This window comes from Suricata suricatta, chromosome 2, assembly GCF_006229205.1.
Source record: "Suricata suricatta isolate VVHF042 chromosome 2, meerkat_22Aug2017_6uvM2_HiC, whole genome shotgun sequence".
In the NCBI taxonomy this organism is placed as follows: domain Eukaryota; kingdom Metazoa; phylum Chordata; class Mammalia; order Carnivora; family Herpestidae; genus Suricata; species Suricata suricatta.
Window position 1 is genome coordinate 56619005 of NC_043701.1, and position 19028 is coordinate 56638032.

A 19028-nucleotide genomic window follows, 5' to 3' on the forward strand; every position below is an offset into this window, starting at 1 on the left:
TGGTTGTTATTAGCTTAAAAAAGTGGGAAACTTGAGAACACAGAGTGCTTCATTTACCTCTACATCTCAACACCTCACAGAGCATGGGATGAGACAACCATGGACTGAAAATATATATAGTGATACCAATAGTTGCCCTTGGGGTTTACCCTGATACCTTAGCTTCACAATGCCATCTCTCTCATAAGCTGCAAGCACTCTATAAACCTTGTCAACTGTATGATATTATGCTTGTTCAACGCGGTTTTGAATTGGGAAACTATTCCCATTTAGAACAAAAAAGACATTTACTAAATCCCACTAGGTACTAGGCGGCATGCCCAGTGTTTGAAAATTACTAAAAAAAAAAAAAAAAAAGGAAAGACACAGTTCCGACTCTGTGCCACTTACCTCATTCTGCGCCCTCAGGACATTTGCCCTCTCTCCTCCTAGAGCACCACTCCCAATTCTCCACATCATCACCACACACAGTGAGAAGGATTTCCGGATCATATCCACAAGTTTTATCTACACTTGATTGCAAAACATACCAAGACTTTTCTCAGTGCTTTTTATTCAACTTTTTTACCCTGAAAAGCAATAGCTTAATAATAATGCTTGCAATGCAATTTGCAATAATATTACTTTCTTTTAGCCCAGTGACAAAGATAAAAACAGACTGTGTTATTTATCTTTAAACTGTGTGATATTATGCATTCTCTGATCAACAGGGCTATCTGTACTTTGCCTACTTTCTTATACCAAGCCTATGTGCAGAAATTGTATTTATATATTTTTTGATGGTGTTTAATAGTTGTATAAATGTGTATCTATTCTGAACCTTTCCTGGCACCTTCCTTGGGGCTGCATGACACTCTTTAGCTTTCCTTTATGGTTAAGTGCACAATTTTTTTTTGAAATCTGAGTCCATAAGAAGATTTTCTTCCCAGAAGCCACATCTTCCTGCTTTCTTCTCCCTGGAATGACATTTATTTCCCAAGATTCTCCTCATCTTCTAATCACAAACTACTGATGGACAACATAGTGGAGGCAATAGAGTATGGACTCTGAGTTTCTGAAACTCCTTACATTAATAAATCCTTCCTATCATAGTTATTACCCTCTGAGTCATTACTTCTTCATCTGAAAAAATAGGGCTAATAAATACTCCTTCGATTGGATTTTAAGAAGACTCAGTGAGATGATGGCTGCAGAATGCTTGGAAGAGTTTGATGAATGTTAATTCTTCGATCTCCATTTTGCTGACTGGATTAAAGGCCAGAGTAATCATTCCCCTGAGGATTCTTCTAGCTTTTCAGCCATAAAAGATTCTTCTTGGGTACATCAAGAATATATCAAATGTTCAACATTTAGAAGAAAGACACTGCCAACAAAGACTAATTTCAATTCAAAAGCATTTTGCTAGAATCTAAGGGGGATTCAAAGATGAGAAAGAAAGATAATGTTTTTGACACTAATAGCCTGAATACTGGAGTTATAATCTATATTAGGAAAGCATCAGTTGTATCCTCTCTTTCCCTGAGCACTCAGTATCTCTCAGCAACACCATTTATTTTTTTTCTCCTCTTATTTGTCAACAGCCTTTTTAACATACTGTTTAACACACAGACATTCTTTTAATGCACAACCCACTTTGTACATTTGATCTCTTTCTTTTAGGCAGATCTCATCTCCCTTTCACTGCTCTACATCCCTAAGACTCATTCCACTAAACTTTAGTGCTAGTCATATATGGACTTTACTTATATAAAATTGACTATATTAATCAAATGCCAGACTCTGAGTAGTTCATGTCAAAATTCCAAAGGATAATCTGGACTCTGTGGGGTTATCCAGGCACATAAGGTAAAGGCCACATACTGATAAAGAAGGAAGCAGAAATGTATCTGATGTATCTAATGGAATCAGTAGCACGTGGCAAGATACCACAATAAGTGAGGAGGGGTAGATAAAAGAAAGAAAAAGGGTGCATTTTTGAAGCTGAATAGAGAAGCAAACAACTAGGTCACCATCTACAGGGATGAACCAGGGAAAACACACAGTGTCATTACAAGTTGAGGGTCCAGGAGAGCTATGAAGTCAGAAGGAAAAGGGAACACATGAGTCGGAATTGGTCAGAGGAATTAAGGATATCAAGGTATTTAGACAAGTCAGATAGTTTCTGAGGGGGTCACCTCAATAGCACCTTGTCCTGACCAGTTTTTAAGGTGGACTCTTACTCCACAGTGACTGAGTACTCACACGACTCCTGACAAGCCCAGCTGAAGTTATGAGTACTGCTCATGAACTATCTATAGCACTTCTGAGAATTACTGTTCAATGTCCCATTCTACATTTTAGGTTGTAATTCACCTTCCTCCACAAATTTCCAATTTAAGACCTGCTTGATCAGTTTGCCACACATATTTTTCTCTCAAGTTGATGTGAGCTAATAATACAGTACAGTTGTTAAGCAAGTGAACATAATTGCATATACTTTTAATATTAACATAAATTTACAGTCCAGATAACAGAACTCCTGGAGCTTATGGTTTTCAAATCTCATCTAAAGTGCTTTCTGAAATTTGGGGCTGTGCTTTTATGGAGTCTTTTTAAAACTGAAGAAGGACAACCAGAATAGTAAAAGTTCTATAGGTTATTTAGGAACTGAAATGTTTGATGGACCTACCACATTCATTCTTTTATTGAAGAACACTAAAAGGAGAGATGCTAGATGATCTTGATATTTTAAATACTCATGTTAATAGATTTATTTTGTGGAAGAATGAGGAAAAATAGAAAAATATGAGAAAGGGAATCAGAAACCTATACATTGACAATATAGGTGTCAAAACTATGCAACAAAGTCTGATTCTCGAGGTAGCATTCTTTTAGCCTTTAGTTCAACATCACTCCTTAGGCCTCTTCTTTAGGCATTTGGTAGAGACCAGGTGCAGAACTAAAATAAGACCTCTTTTTTTTTTATCATTATTTTTATTTATTTATTTATTTACTTACTTATTTTTTAGGGAGAGGAGAAAGACAGAGTGTAAATATGGGAGGAACAGAGAGAGAGGGAGACACAGATTCCTAAGCAGACCCCAGATTCTGAACTGTCAGAACAGAGCCGGACACGAGACTTGAACTCACCAAACACAAGTTCATGACCTGAGCAGAAGTCAGATGCTCAACCAACTGAGCCACTGAGGCACCCCAATAAGACCTCTTCTTACTACCTTTGCTCATAACTATCATTTCAGTCCTTGCCCTCCCCTTCATATTTGAAGCACTTTGGGGTACTTTTTGTCTTTCCAAGTACAATGTTATCTCTCCTTGTCAATGACTATCCCCCAAGTTCCTCCAAGTTTGACCCCTCAACTCTGTTGCCACTCTCTATAATCAGCCTTTGGTATTCCTTCAGAAAAAAGAAAACTAGGTATCAGATATAATATAAAAGAACGTTCACTAAAAAATGTAACACCTAAGATTCGTGTTTCCTTTCAAAGTGAAGACATACTCTCTTCTTAAACACATTAAAATTACTGCCAAATTTCTTCTTTCTAGGAGAATAACTGAAGAGAAAATCTTTACAGTTTTAGTTGTTTTAACCCAAGTAAAACTATGTTCTTGGTGTAATCACTGTGAATTAACAATTATGCAGGCAAATGATTTTTTAAAAAATCAAGCCTATTAGGATTTTTATTGACGACACAGACTCTACAGAGGCTGGACACTGTTGAGCAGGAGTGTTTAGTCTCACTCGCCATTCATTTCCAAGTAGAGCACAAGCAATTTATAAGTGACATTTAAAGTAAAGCCTGCCAATAAAATATATTCCTTCAACTCACAGTCGGGGCTACTTTCTTGAATTGGGGTAGTGGGATGGGATTAGAATGAATGTACTGGCGCTGCATTCAGTCCTGGACAGGGGGTTTGTTTCTACCAAACCAGCTGGTGGAAGTAAGCCGAGGTCTTACCTTTGCGCCAGTTCGGTCACCTTGAAATGGTCGGTTATCCTTATTGGCACCGTTCAAATCAGGAAAATCTAGAGTTAGAGAAAAAACTGTAGGGGCATCTGGGTGGCTCAATCCATTGAGCCACCAACTTCATCTCGGGTTATGATCATGATCTGCCAGTTCCTGAGTTCACACCCTGCATCGGGCTCTGTGCTGACAGCTGAGAGCCTGGAGCTGCTTAGGATTGTGTCTCTCTTTCTTTCTGCCCCTCCCCCACTCAAGATCTCTCTCTCTCTCTCTCTCTCTCTCTCTCTCTCTCTCTCTCTCTCTCCCCCTCCCTCCCCCTCTCAAAAATAAACATTAAAAAGAAATTTAAAAACCCCAAAAACCAAAAACCATGAGAGGAAGCCAAGCAGGCAGAGCCAGGAGGTGCACAGAAAGACCAACCTTTGCGGCTTCCACGACACCCGCGGCGCCCACCTTCAGGGGTTCAGGCTCATCCCACTGGGTATCTGACCTCACGTGAGCCGGCAGCACTTACCAGAGCAAAGGTCCCTGGCGAGCAGCGCCTCTCACACCCGGCAGCCCCCGCAGGAGAGCCTGGACCTCGCGTGGTGCCTGCCGGGATGCTGTGGCGCAGGGCTTGTCGGGATGTGGAGATGGGACGCTGCTGGGATAGGACTGTCTCCCTGAATCCTGTCTTTATTGGTGACTTGGTGGGGACTGAGTCCTGTTTGGCGCCAGGTTGGCTTGACCCGCCCTCATTTTCACCATGACCATGACGGAGGCCTTGCACTGAGGCTGTAGAGCCGGGCCAAATCCCCTGGCCTGGGGGGCCAGGCCTCCACCGTTGGGGGACCAAGGCAGGAGCCACACCTTGGCAGACTACTGCTGGAGGAAACCTCGAAGTGCTGAGACTTGTGGGGTCTGATAGCAGAGTCACGAGAATAGAGATTTATGCCACAAATTTAACTAAAGCCTCAATGGAAATGGGGGCGGGGGGGAGCCTAGGTCTCCAGCGCTGCTCTGTGGTGCTTCTGAGTCTCTGGTGGAGGGGACTGTGCAGCTGTCTTGAAGCTGTCATCACTGCTGCTGAAAGCAAACTTGTTTGGAACCTGGAAACAGGTGCTGAACTACATCCTGCTCAGGACCATCGGGTTGTGGAAGAACTATTTTCTATATTTCTGATCTGTTCTGGAAGCTTTTGAGTAATATCAAATTACATCTTGGGACAGATATACTCCGACAGTTGAGGGGTAGTGTAGACTGGGCAGCAGTGGCAAAAGGACCATCCTGACTGTGAGATTACTTCAGCCCTGCCCCCACTGCCTCTGTACATACATTTATCCTCTTCAAAAGTGCTTTTAGAAAACACTAACTATATTGAAAAGCCCTTGGAACTTCTTGGTCATAACCCACCAATCTATACAACGCGTCGGGGATATAAATTTGGAAAAGAAAAGAAAAGGACTGAAAAGGGCACACTTTAAGGAACCAGATGAGCAAAAGTAAACAAGGTGAGTCTAAGAAATAAATCACGCAAAGAAAAGTACCTTCTCTAGGCTTCTCTGAAACCTTTTGCTTTTACCTAAGGAAGTAACTGTTGGCCAACCCTCACTCCCCCTGCCAGTAGCAGAAAATCCCTGTGTAATATTTGACTCCTGATAATTACTAATAGCCTATTATTAACAGAATCCTTTCTGAATTAAGAATCCAAGTATTCTCTGTATGTGTTATATACCATGTTCTTTAAAAAAAGTAAGCTAGAAAAGATGCTATTAGGAAAATCATAAGAGGGGCATCTAAGTGGCTTGGTCAGTTGAGCAACAAACTTTGGCTCAGGTCATGATATCACAGTTTCTGAGTTGGAGCCTCACATGGGGCTTGCTGCTGTCAGCATGAAGCCCACTTAGGATCCTCTGTCCCTCTTTCTCTGTGCCCCCTCTTCACTCACACACTCTCTTTCTCTCTCTCTTTCTCAAAAAAAAGTATAAAATAAAGAAGAAAGTCATAAGAGAAAATACATTTACAGTACTGTATTGTATTTATCAAAAAATTGTCATATGTAAGTGGACACTAATGAATCAAACCCATGTTGTTATTCAAGGGTCAAACTACTAGTTTTTCTACTGTATGTGTTCATGAGATATCTGACTCTTATTACGGCCATTTATAGAAATTTAGCCTATAGTATTTACTAATTGTGGAGAGTTAGGAAGCAATTACAGTGGGTATTTCTTTTCCTATCCATTCTGTTCTCTCTGTGTTTTGTTTAGCTGCTGTTGCTGTTGTCATTGTTGTTTTGCATATGTGTAGCCAAGGGGGACATAAATGTGTGTACATAGATCTGAATGATTCATCTGCTAGAATTGCTAGGACTACATCTTTAATGAAACAATTATTTGTTGTGGTTGGCATTCGCTTTAGTCAGGTGCTGAGAAACTAGATAAACATTCCAGCAAAGCCTGTATTTTTAAGTCCGCCCTTAGGAGTAGAGAGAAAGCCTGTTCGTATTGATACATCCTTTCAGAGGCGTAAAGGATGGTAATATACCTGCAGCCACCTTTATAATTCTTCTTAAAATAGGCTCTAAGTAAGCATTTCTTCTTGCTGGCTTACTTGACCTTGTTGAACAACTTGTAAACACAGAGAAAAACCTTATAGAGAATCAAAACTGCACGGACTGATCAATACTCGTTAATACCGTATGTGGTTCTGTGAACACACACTTGGGACAAAATTTTGGGTTTCATCCCACTCTTCATTTTAAGTTTCCCCGGCGTCTTCTTTACTTATTTATTTATTTATTTATTTATTGACACACAACCCTTCCCCTCAAAAGTCTTAGCTGACTTAGAAAATGGAAAATGTATAATAGGTAAGGCAAGTAGAAACTCTCGGAAAAAGTCCTGCATTTTTCACAGATCTGAAACATGACTATCTTCAGTAATTTAAAAAGTACACCCCACTGGCTGAGAAAAATAATTTAAATGATGGCCCCAAGCATGTTTAGACATTGGAACATGAGGCAAGTTTTAAGGAATTGCAAAATAGCTCTTAAATTTTTATTTTTATTTTTACAAAATTTGGTTGTTTTTTTTTTTTAATTAAATACTCCCTGTCCAGCACCCCATTCCACCTCATTTTTAGAATGTTCTCTTGTAGTGATGGTTAGCAGTGCACATACATATGGCCAAAGGGCTAACAAAATATTCCATTGGGGTTTTAGGAGCTTAATTTGTGGCATAAATCTCTGTTCTCAGGCCTCTGCTTTCAGACCCCACAGGGCTGTCAAGTGGTGCTGGAGGGCAGTAGGACTTAGTTATAAGTTTTAACTTTTATAGCATTTCACATGACTCTAAGACAATTGTTTTCCACTGGATTTCAGATGAAGCTGTTAGTTCCTCAGGAGACCCCATCTGGATTTCCATTAATCTTAGTAACAGGCTCAAAGCCTTTCATACTCACATGCTTTGTCTGCATCTGTGACAGGGTGATGGTGAATGGAACAAATTACTATCTCATTGTTTTCTGGTATCCTTACTCATTACAAAATCTTCCATCAAAGATGGTACCTTGTGGGTGGGATTTGTAAAAAGGGCAAAGCAGGAATGACTTAAGGAGATTAAAACATGCACATTTGGTTTTGTATATAATATGTTTTTCTAGAAAGACCTTCATGCATGTGGGGGGGGTGGTTAGCACTGTGTTAAAATAAGGGTTACTGAGATTAATTTACATCGAGAGAAATCCATGGTTTTAGGTACATAGCTCTATGCCTTTTAAATAAAGGTATACCTTACATAAAGCAAAATCCATTCTTTTTAGTGAGTGGCACAAATGTTTACAAACATGAACAATCATGTGGCCACCACTATAATCAAGCAATATAATATTTTTAATCATTCCAAAAAGTCTTCTTATGCTCCTTTGTAGTCATTTCTCCTCTCTCACCATAGTGCCTTGCAACCACTGATCTGATTTCTGCCCCCTTTTGTGTCTAGCTCCTTTCATGTAGCACAAATTTTTTGATATTCCCCCATGTTTTCCCTAGTAGCAATAGTTCATTTCTTATTATGTTTGAGTATAATTCCATTGTATGGATATATACATATGTACACACATTATTGTATAGATGTATCACGATCTTTTTATTTACTCATTACTAGATGGAATTTTGAGTTATTTCTAGTTTTGGGGTTCATATGAAGAAAGCTGCTAGAAACATTCACACATGTTTGTGTGTAGACAAATGTTTTCATTTACTTTATAGGAAGTACCTAGAGGTGGGGTTGGTGGATTGTAACATTGTATATTTAACATCATAATACACTGTTAGACTTTTTCAATGTCGCTGAACCATTATTTTATTCCCACCAGAGCATTGCAGTCCTTCCAAATCTTCATCAACACTTGTATTTTTATATTTTTGTCAGGTTTTTGTATTTTGTCTTTTGTTTTACTTTGCTATTCTATGTGTGCAGTGATATCACATTGTGGTTTCAAATAGAATTTGCCTAATGACTGACACTGCTTTATACATGTGTATGTGCACATATATAAATATATAGACTCACTGCATGTACTATTTTATACAATGAAGGCATGAAGACATGTTTAGTAATCCCACTTAGGATTGAGTTTGCTATAGTGGGAAAAGTGAGAACTCTGGGAATCAGGCATATAATGATTTAAATTCTGACTAGTGTAGACCTCTGTGCTCCTGTTTCCCCATTTATTAGGTGACAGTAATAATACCAGTTTCATACAGTTGTTGGGAGAATTACATAAAATAACATATCTAATGCAGCTAGCAGAATGCTGCAATTTGTTTCCCTCTGGGACATTGCTGGCCTTAACATATGTGAATCTCTCCAAAAATATCTTCCAGAGAGGTCTGGTGTCTGAAACTTCATCTCTTGAATGCCCTATGTGGAAGGGGACGTCTTGGGAGGATAAAGGGAAATAAATAGTGACCCCACAAAGGTTAGTCCTCTGATGTGTTCTGCATGATTCAACTCATATCTTCACCATGGTCCTGCTATTTAATTATATGGGAAAATAGCCTCTTCTCTCACTAGACCATGTACTGCACAGGGATAGGGACTATGTGTTATTCACCTGTGTATCTCTCTTCCTGAATGCTGTGTCTGGCTAGAGGTCACCTGGTACCTTAGCAGTGTTATACCTACAGCCTAAAGATTGGAAACATTCTTTCTCTTTTTATAAGGAAACAATGGTTTGTCATGGGACTGACAGCAGCCAGTGTTTGGACATTTAAATTTATGTTTTGTCAGAGGGTTAAGGTTTAGTGTCAGGTTTACATTCTCTCTAGCTGGTGTTTATGTACTCAGCTTGGCAAGCTTAGCTGGAGAGTTCCATTAAGCTGCGGGACAGTATATATTTCTCCCTCTTCTTGCTCAAGCCAAGAGCATCCATAGTTCTGCTGCCCCAAAACTCAAGTAGCTTAGGTATTCCAAGGAAGCCTGTCTTTTGAGATACTAGGAAGAAACTGACTCAAAACCTGAACCACATACAGACAAAGCTTGGACATGGCTGATTCATTTTGATTTATGGATTATCATTGCTATACCTGTATGTGCTTCCTTTGTCAAACTCAGCCTACTTCCTTTATTTCCACAGAGAAGCAAACAAAATAAACAACCACAAGCCTAAATCCACCACATTAATATCCCAGCAACAGAAGCCATTTAAAAGTAAATATTGGACATCTCCATCCTCATAAAAAAATCCTTAGTTTTTTAAATTCAGTCCAACATCCTGATATGTTGCTTACATTTCTTTCTCCACCTGTCTATCTTGAATAAATGAAATAAACCAGCAAAACCTTCCCTTTTAAAAACCAAAAGATTGTTTCCATTTTCTTATAAATGGCATTACATTCCTCTCTTTGTTCTTACTTATAAAAGTCAATTTCCATTTCCATGGTTCTGATCTTAGACCTCACCATCTTTTCAGACTCCTGTAGCCCCTTCTTTACACCCTTTAATACCACTAGGTGTCTTTTGAAAATATAGATACAGTTAGAGAGGTTTTGCAGGGACAGGAGATGCCTCATACTCCTTGCTTATAAAATAACAAGTTTCTTGCTATTACTACTATCTAACTAAGACCCTCACAATCTGGCCACAAATTAACTTTTTCCAATGAACTTGTCAACTTAAATATGTGAAAATGATTTGAAATTCTTTAAGTATATCCCTAAATTACTTCATTTTGTGAGTTCAAGACCAGCATTTCCAAATGCCTTAGATCTATTCCTCATGGATGTCTCTTAACAAACACTTCAAAATGAAAATGTCCCAAATCAAATTAATTATTTTAGTTATTTTATCCTCCTAAAACCATCCTCTAAGGATTAGTAAATGATAGCCATGTTGTAAAAAGAAAGGTGTAACCTAACAACACATAGAGTTTGCTTTTCTAATGGCCTAGGCATGAATGGCTGTGGGAATTGAAGAAATTCTATATTATTAACTAGAATATTTCTTGTCATACCTTGCATATTTTGGGTGAGAAAAGTGACTTGGTTAAGCAGGTTTTAATTTTTATGATTGATTGATTGACTGATTGATGAAATTGACATATATATGCCAGTTAATGCTGGGTCTACATTGAAAGCATCACTTGAGTGGCCTTTCTAAATTAAGAAAACGACAGGCAAGTTGTTAAGTGTTCCTTTAATACACAGATCATGTTGTAGCTTGACAAATGATATCTTTTTCAATACTTCTTTTATTCAGTGCTGGTTGCTGGGGAGGGGTGAATTTGAATTTGCATAGGGACCAAAGGACCTTCAGGAAACAAATGGATTGAGACAACAACTCCTTCTGTTTTATGAGTTTCTATATTATTAGATATTTCCTCAATGATTTCAATGTATGCAAATAAAATTCACTGATAGGAAGTAAATGCTTTCCCATGTGTCTCACCACTTCCCAACCTAAAACAGTGACAAAAAGAGGTCTAAGAATGGAAGTGTGGACTGAAGACTGAACTGAAAACCAGAGCCTAGCTTGTCTGTTGTGTAAAGAGGTTGCTCTGAGTGCAGCATGTGATTGAATCCTGAATTCTCCTGTGATCCAGCTGGGGTAGGATAGTGGGTTTGTTTCACAACACTGGCTTAGCCCTGGGTACTTTGGGAATATAAATTAGGAGGTAACATACATTAGTGATTAAGCACAAGGAGTCTGTATCCAGATTGCTGAATTGAAAACCCATTTTGGGCAAGTTACTTACCCTTACTCCAGTTGATCTACCTATTATACAAAGATACTAATATTACATATTTCATAGGATTGTTGTGGGGGTTAATAAGTTAATATCTGTAAATGTGCTTAGGATGATCTCTTGTACACATAGTAAGTGTTCCACTTATATAAATGTGTTTGTTAAATAAAATATAATCTCAAGAAGTCAATGGCAAGCAACTTTAAGTATGGTGGTGGGTAAAACTGTCCTCTCTTTAGGAGCTAGTCTGTTTTATAGGGATTAAAATATCTAACACTTAAATATAAAATAACACACTGTTTTCCTAAAATACAGTTTCATTTTAATTTTGTTTCCTTGTGTATGCATGGATATTTTAAAAATTAGAATACATAATAGTTCTAATGTTTTATGTAAAAATCCGTATCTGAGTATCTTCTTACAATTGAAATAATTTTTCCCAGTAATGGCTTTTAAACAAGTTATACAAATGTAAATGCAGATGTTTTGGTACCCTAACATAAGGCCATGTCTTTGCGCTTGTGTGTACAAGCAGTCAGATGTATGTAAGTCTTGCAAGTTGCAATTCCTGTTTGTAATACACACCAAAATAGAAAAGTGGACTGTTTTCGGAGACCTACCCCATTGGAAATGACATATCACATTCGTTTCTTTGTCTTGTTTTGTGGCCTGAAACTGAGCATTGTCCCATTTTGTTAACCTCAAAGAATCTATCAGACATTTGGTCATCCTCTTTCACTAAATTTAAAAATTATTTTTCATTTAAGAAAAATAATTACTTCCCAGTAACCATGATGAAATGGCAACACCAAGGACATAAAGAGCATTCGCAAATTCAAACACAGTATTTACTTTAATTGCTTCAGGCATCTGAAAGACTAAGAGAACTATTATATTCCTAGACAAGGTTAGCCTTTGTAGGAAAATCAGAGACTTTTAAACTCAGGAGATTTCTGCATTTGATAATTATTCTCAGCATATCATTGTAATAAAATAAAACAGTACCTTTTACACTTGAAACATAAATGGCGTGTTATTTTTGTAAACTATGAATGCTTTAAATTATAGCAAAAACTTCTTTGATCTCACTTGTCTGCTAGTCACTTAACAGTTCAGATATTTGGAATATGAACAAAAATCTGAAATTAAACAAAAAGGTAGTTAATAACTACCACAAAGTCTATATCCTTTTGTCAGGTCCCCACTTAGAAATCAATCTAGCCTTACTTTAAATCCAGTTCTAACAAGTTTGAGGGCCTGGTTTCTCAACCTATGTAGATTAGAGTTTATGTACTTTAGGATGGTAAGGCCAGAAAATATAAGTAGAGTCGGGGCATCACCTGATTAGCTTAACAACGGAGGACAACCATAAAAACGGGGGCAGCATCTCACGCAAAAGAGCATGAGGTCATGGAGTTTCAGAGCAAGTAGCCATTTATACTTCATAACACCAAAAAATACCAAATACTTAATATCTTTTCTCAGTCATTAAAAATAGGTTAAGTTATACTTAGAATAATTTTAACACATTTTAGGAAGTTTTGAATAAAAGAATATTTGGGGAGGGGGTGACTTAAAGTGGTGAACTCATGTAGGTGAAAAATCCGCTTCTATTCAAAAGGTCATTCTCCGATCACCTGGGTGGTGGAGGGCTCAGTTGGTTAAACTTCTGACTTTGGCTCAGGTCATGATCTTGGTTTTGAGCCCCGTGTCAGGCTCTGTGCTGACAGCTCGGAACCTGAAGCCTGCTTCGGATTCTGTGTCTCTTTCCCTCTCTGCCTCTCCCCCACTCACACTCTGTGTCTCTCTCCCTCTCAAAAAATAAATAAACATTTAAAAACTTTTTCAAAAATAAACATTAAAAAAATTCTTAAAGCTCATTTTCTGTAGCTTTCTTGTATCTGTCATTCTAACCTAAAAACACCATAAAACACATTTATCCAGTATCTCCTGATATTAATTGCCATTGTTAGGTCAGAAAATTTGAGGACAAGATCTCTACCATATTTTCTATTTTGACAAAATAAGCTGTATTCTAGTCTAAGAGTTCTTGAAATTATTTTGGAAAGATTCCACTTATCTAGAATTTCATCTATTTTCAGTGTCACAAAAGACAGCAAGGAAATGGAAGAGGATTCTCCTTCTCTTCCTCTATCACCTTCTTCATTCTGCAACTAACACACAGTTGAAAGGCTTCAGGTAGAGATTCTTTCTCTAAGTCCAGTTTCTAGCCTATCACAGACTAATACAAGTGGTAAATATTTCCTCCACTGGTATGCATTGTAGCAAATAGTACTCTAAAAAGTTCAAGGACAAGACAATGTAAACTAGTGATGCATTGAGTATGCATTTTTCTTATCCCCTCATAAGTGCCCATGTTACATGTAGGTAGTATTTTTTCCCCAGAGTCACTTATGGCCTTTAGAATACAAATGAACATCAGTAGACAGAATAAACTCATTTTGCTTCATAAAACTTAAAATTGTCCTTACCTCAAGATACGAAAATACCTTGTACAAAGAACTTGATTCCTCTTGATTTTATTTATAGTTATTAGTCTCATCCCACATCCAAATTACTTGCTCCTTTATGGGAATCACCAAACTAACCCTTTATATACATTCTGTGAGCACAGTAATCATACATCCTTTCTCTGTTGTCATTTTTAATGTACTTGGAGAAAACATAAAAGATGATTTGAATTGTAAGACCTGTGGCATATAGTCACATTCACTTGCATCCTGAAAGATGATTTTGATTTGAGTTCTTATTACTTTGTTAATGTCACTTGTTTATGGGGCTTTTTATTGTTTTGAGCCAAACTTAAGGATATTTTTTGGCATTTACAACTGATTTGTTGGTGATGGTTTAAATTTGATTGCAGGGAGTCTGAATGAAGATTTCTTATTAGAATTTGCATGAAGTGTCTATTTGATTATAATCTTAATGTCTTTAACCTTTAACAGCACAAGACACCAACATAAGAAGCATGTTTTACATCATGAGGTCATGGAGTGGATTCTAGAGTTTCATTAGCACAAGCCTTGGGTAAAACTGGCATAGGTGACATTTGGCTTTGCTATTCATAATCTCATCTTTTTTTTATTTTTTTGCTTTCTCTGAAACTTGGTACAGCTGGTATTCCTTCTGGCCTCGAGCACCCCTGTGTCCTCTCTTTCCTTCTATCAACCCATAGTTGCTGCCTTAGGAAATGTCTGATTTTAGTTTTCATCTCTTTGTATGAATTTAGGTCTAGGTGTTACTCATATTGTGGAGGCAAAATTGATTGATTGGTCTCCTACTTAAAGTATTTCAGGCATCACTGAAGGTGGGAGAGGGGGCAGAGGGCCTTCCCAGTGACCTAGGGGTAAGGTCAGCCTTGATGACAGGAGCTAAAGGAGTCCAGGGAGGGGTGGGGGAGGGAGTAATGGTAAAGAAAACCATCTGAACTAAACTTACCAAATATGGATGAGTTTGGTAGAGTTGAATTATTTTTTCTAGAATTCATTTCAGGCTTTATGAAATTAGCAGGCTGGACATCACATTCTGATTTATGTCTTTCCTATTACAGACACTAATTTCATCTAGGAAAACTATATCAGGAACCACCCAGCATTTCTGTGTTTTCAAAGTGACACTGATCATGCTTTTTACAAGTCTGTGACTAGACTAGGCACCTGCACTAAGGGCATAGGTCAACGAGTGCTTTTACATCTCTGAGTCAGCTGTGGCTGCCTGGGTACAAGCAATGGAAACATTAATGAGGAAAAAATTAATGGCTGGAGAAGAAAAAGATAACATCATCATCATCAGGAAAATGTCGATCAAATAATCTATTTTTTCTAGATATAATTGATTGCCTTCCATAACTACATTGTATCTCAAAACACATATGACATGAAAGGATTATTTTGACAAATTTATAAAAATCTAGATTTGATCTCATCACTTCACTGATCTGAATTCTTCATAAACTAAGCCCCATTTCCATTTTCAGCCTCATCTGTAGACACACTCTAGCCATACATATGCACTTGAGTCCATGCTTCTCAAATGAGATAAAAAGGCATAACTGTGGGGCGTATGACATAGGTAGGACATACAGAAGTTCATGAGATAACTAGGACACACACAAAGCCACAGGATACACTTGATATGTCTTCCTGGGGCTGCACATATTCCTCAAGGAAACATTAATTCACCTGGTAAACTATTTGAAAACATTATTTATAAACAAAGATCTGCTTTGGATAGAATTACAGATATTAATTTTTTAAAAGAAGACAAAACTTGAAATTCTAATTTGGTAAGAGAGATTATTTTTATCTTCTCCCCAATCTTGCATAAAAACCTTCACTCATGAAACATCATGTCTACAATGGGAGGTAAAAAATAAGAGCAAATCCAAAACTAAAGATCTGTAGCTAAGTATCCTGAGTAAAGATCTTAAACAAATTAGAATCAATTGGGTGAAGGAGCAAATCTTCATATTCCCTTTGATGTATCGAAGAGGAGTCCAGTTTCCTTGGCGAACCTTTGACTGACTTCATGAGAAGGGGTAGGGGGCGGTCTGCTATAGAGACTTAGCCAAAAATACATCACCAAAACTTTAAATCCCTGCCCTTCATATTCCCTCCTTGGGTAATTTTTATAGATGACCACCTTCCCTCCACCCTCACCACTGAGTTAGTAAAATCTAGTTTAAGAGCAACTTGGAGTTTGATTACAATTGTATCAAATTTAAAGAGATGGCAACATTGCCTACTTTGAAGCAAGCAGAAAGCAGGAACCTGCCAGAATAAGAAAGAGAACAGGTAAATTTTCAAAGAAAAGGAAGTTGAGGAGGGTTACCTGGGAAGCTCAGGTGATTAAGCATCTAACTCGATCTCAACTCAGGCCTTGATCTCAAGGTTGTGAGTTCACGCCAAGCATTGGGCTCCACATTGGACATAGAGCTTAATTTAAAAAAAAAATTAGAAAAGGAAGTTGGGGAGTGATTAAAAATGAGACATTGCCTGAATTCTGGTGGGATATTATCAAGTGGTGGGTGGGAAAAGATGAATTCTGAGGTAGATAGTACCAGGAGGGATTAAAAGGAAAGGAGTCTGGGATTGGCCAGCTGAACAGACACTGAAAAAAAATCACCCTTTCCAAGGTCCTTTCAGTTCATAAAACTTGTGAGATTTGGAGGCTCTGCTTGGACCGTAATCCACTATTAATGTAGTTGAAAATCAGAGGAACGGTTCATCCACCAAGTGTAAATGGATTAAAAGAGAGTTCAAAGAGAGCTTTCAAAGGATCATTCCTACACATTTCTGTCCTTCCTCTCTTGGGTCCCATATATAAACCCAATTATAGCCAATTTGATGTAATCCCATATGGATACTTCTCTTTGCTTTGCTCTTCCTTTGCATTCTCTTTTTTATCTCCATCTTCTTCCTGCTTCTGACACTGACCTACAGATAATACAGTAAGATGAAGCTGTGTTCTTTTACAAATATCAGGGCACAAATGGTATGGAGAGAAAGAACTTCCCTTGTCTAACTTTTTCCTTTTCTAACTCCATACCCCTTTATCCTTTACACATCTCCATTAACCCTGATGATTTTAATAGAAGATTCACTAAAGTCTCATATTTAAATACCCCTCCTTGAAAATGTATAGACTTCAACTGACTAATATAATGCTCATAGACACCATTTTAGAACTGGATAAGAATATTATTCAACAGAATAAGGGTAAATTTGCTCAATAGCTACCAATTATTTTAGTGAGCATTTCTCACATGGGATCTCTGCAACTAGTTTGAGGCATAGATGGTTTAAGATAACATGTTAAACTATGAACAACTAGTTACCCCTTTCCTGGGACCTAAGGAAAATACACTTTGTCTTTGTTATGACATGCCAAATAAAGTCAGGAAATTCTTCAATAAAACTAATTAATCCTGTTTGATTCCACTTACAAATGTTACTGGTATAATACTTGTGGTCATCTCAAGAAAATGTAGTCATCCCAAGAATGCAGAAATAATATAAATACCTGTGAATCAAATAGCAAAATAATTCAGTAATATACATTTCTTGAAAACACATTTGCTGAAAAATCCCATAATGTTACATAGAATTTAGTGATAACTTGGTACAATTTTAAACAACCACTGACGTATTAACTTGAAAAGGCTTATATAGGGTCATCAAATTGAATGCCTTCTCTTCAACCAAGAAGTACCCAAGATAGATAGTTTTCTATCCTTCTCCTAAACATATCTGAGACCAGAGATTTTGCAGCTTTCTTCAGTAAAACATGAAGGAGCTGAGTCATTTTTTGGGGGATTACTGAGTCGCAGCAGTGGGTCTGCACTGCAGAGGTTGGAACTGGTCTGCTCCCTCCTTGCTGCAGAAAATAGTACAGAGGAGGACAATGGGCTGCACCAAGGGAAAGGAAAGGTCCGGATACTCCCTGTGGAAAGGGCTGAGTTTTCACATGAGTTGCTGAAGTTTATTACTTGGAAGAGTTAAGAACGTGCTTGGCATTTATCAGGGATAACTCGATCTGATTTAAATATATGAGCACTGCCACCCACTGTTACTACTACCCACTGTCATTGGGGGATGTGGTTCCACACCCAGGCAGCTCGTGCCTCTTGTGTATAATTTTGTGAAATTACTGCTACATGCAAAACTGCAATTTGGATTAGTGGGACTTTACTGGTAGCTTGAAATTCTTCCTGCCAGGGGATCTTGGTTCAGTTTGTGGGACTGTGACCTCCAAGTGTCCCATGACAGCCTTGATACTCTGTGACAAAGATTCTTAGGTGTTTTGAAACATAGCATCCTGGAGAAAATAAGGGACACTATGAACACAGTACACAGGAAACTATGCAGACCCCTCGATGCCCATCCATGATTGCCTAAGTCACCTTCCACCACTGACATGACAGAAAATAGCAAGTGTAGCTGGCCAGACTGAAGGCCTCACATTTTCTTTTTCTTTCTTCCTTTTTTTCCTTTTTTTTTTTTCTTTCTTTCTCTCATTTTAGAAACAGCACCACCAGGAGCAGGGACTTTCACATATACAGTAAAAATGTACAGTATCTTCAATGCAAAGTTGGATGGGTGCCAACCCCCTCCCCCTCTCCACCCAGAAGCATCTTCATTTGAATTTAAAGGGGTGGATGAGTGACAGCAAGACTCTGTTCTCCTTCTGACAGGGCTTTGGCAGATCATTGGTTGTCATCAAACCTATTCCATTTCTTGCTCCCTGCCAGGAATTCCACCTACATGCCTGATGGCAATTAGTCCCTTGTAGGTGCTAATGAATAAAACGCAGCACGTAGACTTCACGAGGATGAAAAAGCCTACGATCCAGATCTAGAGAGTCACTCCAAGTATCAGTCCCCCACACAGTCCCCCTCGCTCTGTCCAGCACATGCTGGGGCCAGCCTGCCTGCCCCCTCCTCCATGAACTCCAGCATGGGAAATAGAAGGGAACTATGCGATGAGACCACGGCTCAGCAGACATCACAGTTTTAGAACCTGAAGTGTTACCTGTGTTTCTGTTACTGTCACAGGCTGCTACTGGTTTCGGGCAGTCACGTGCTGGGGCATGTGAGCTAAATCTCCAAACCCACATGCGCTTTGGAAGAAGTGTTTGGAGACCATGTTGGAGAGCACCCTGCGCTGAGTAGGGGGTTAGATTATCAGTGGTTCCCTGGACATGGTGATAAGCAGATGCTCCTAAGCAGTCTTTAAATGCACAGATTCCTTGGCCTGTCGTAGAGAGTCTCTGTTGAGAGGCCTAAGATAAAGCCTGAAAATCTAAATTTAAAAAAATCTTCCC

The 19028-nt window shown here is 38.4% G+C and overlaps 1 long non-coding RNA gene across 1 annotated transcript in view; it reads left to right on the top strand.

Annotated features, from left to right (window-relative positions):
* The first annotated feature begins 5157 nt into the window (after positions 1-5157).
* The window catches only part of LOC115306295, an 81264-nt gene continuing 67393 nt past the window's right edge, over positions 5158-19028 (top strand). Inside the window, exon 1 of the long non-coding RNA XR_003915298.1 lies at positions 5158-5452. This is a non-coding gene — a long non-coding RNA (uncharacterized LOC115306295). The remainder of the gene's footprint in view (positions 5453-19028) is intronic.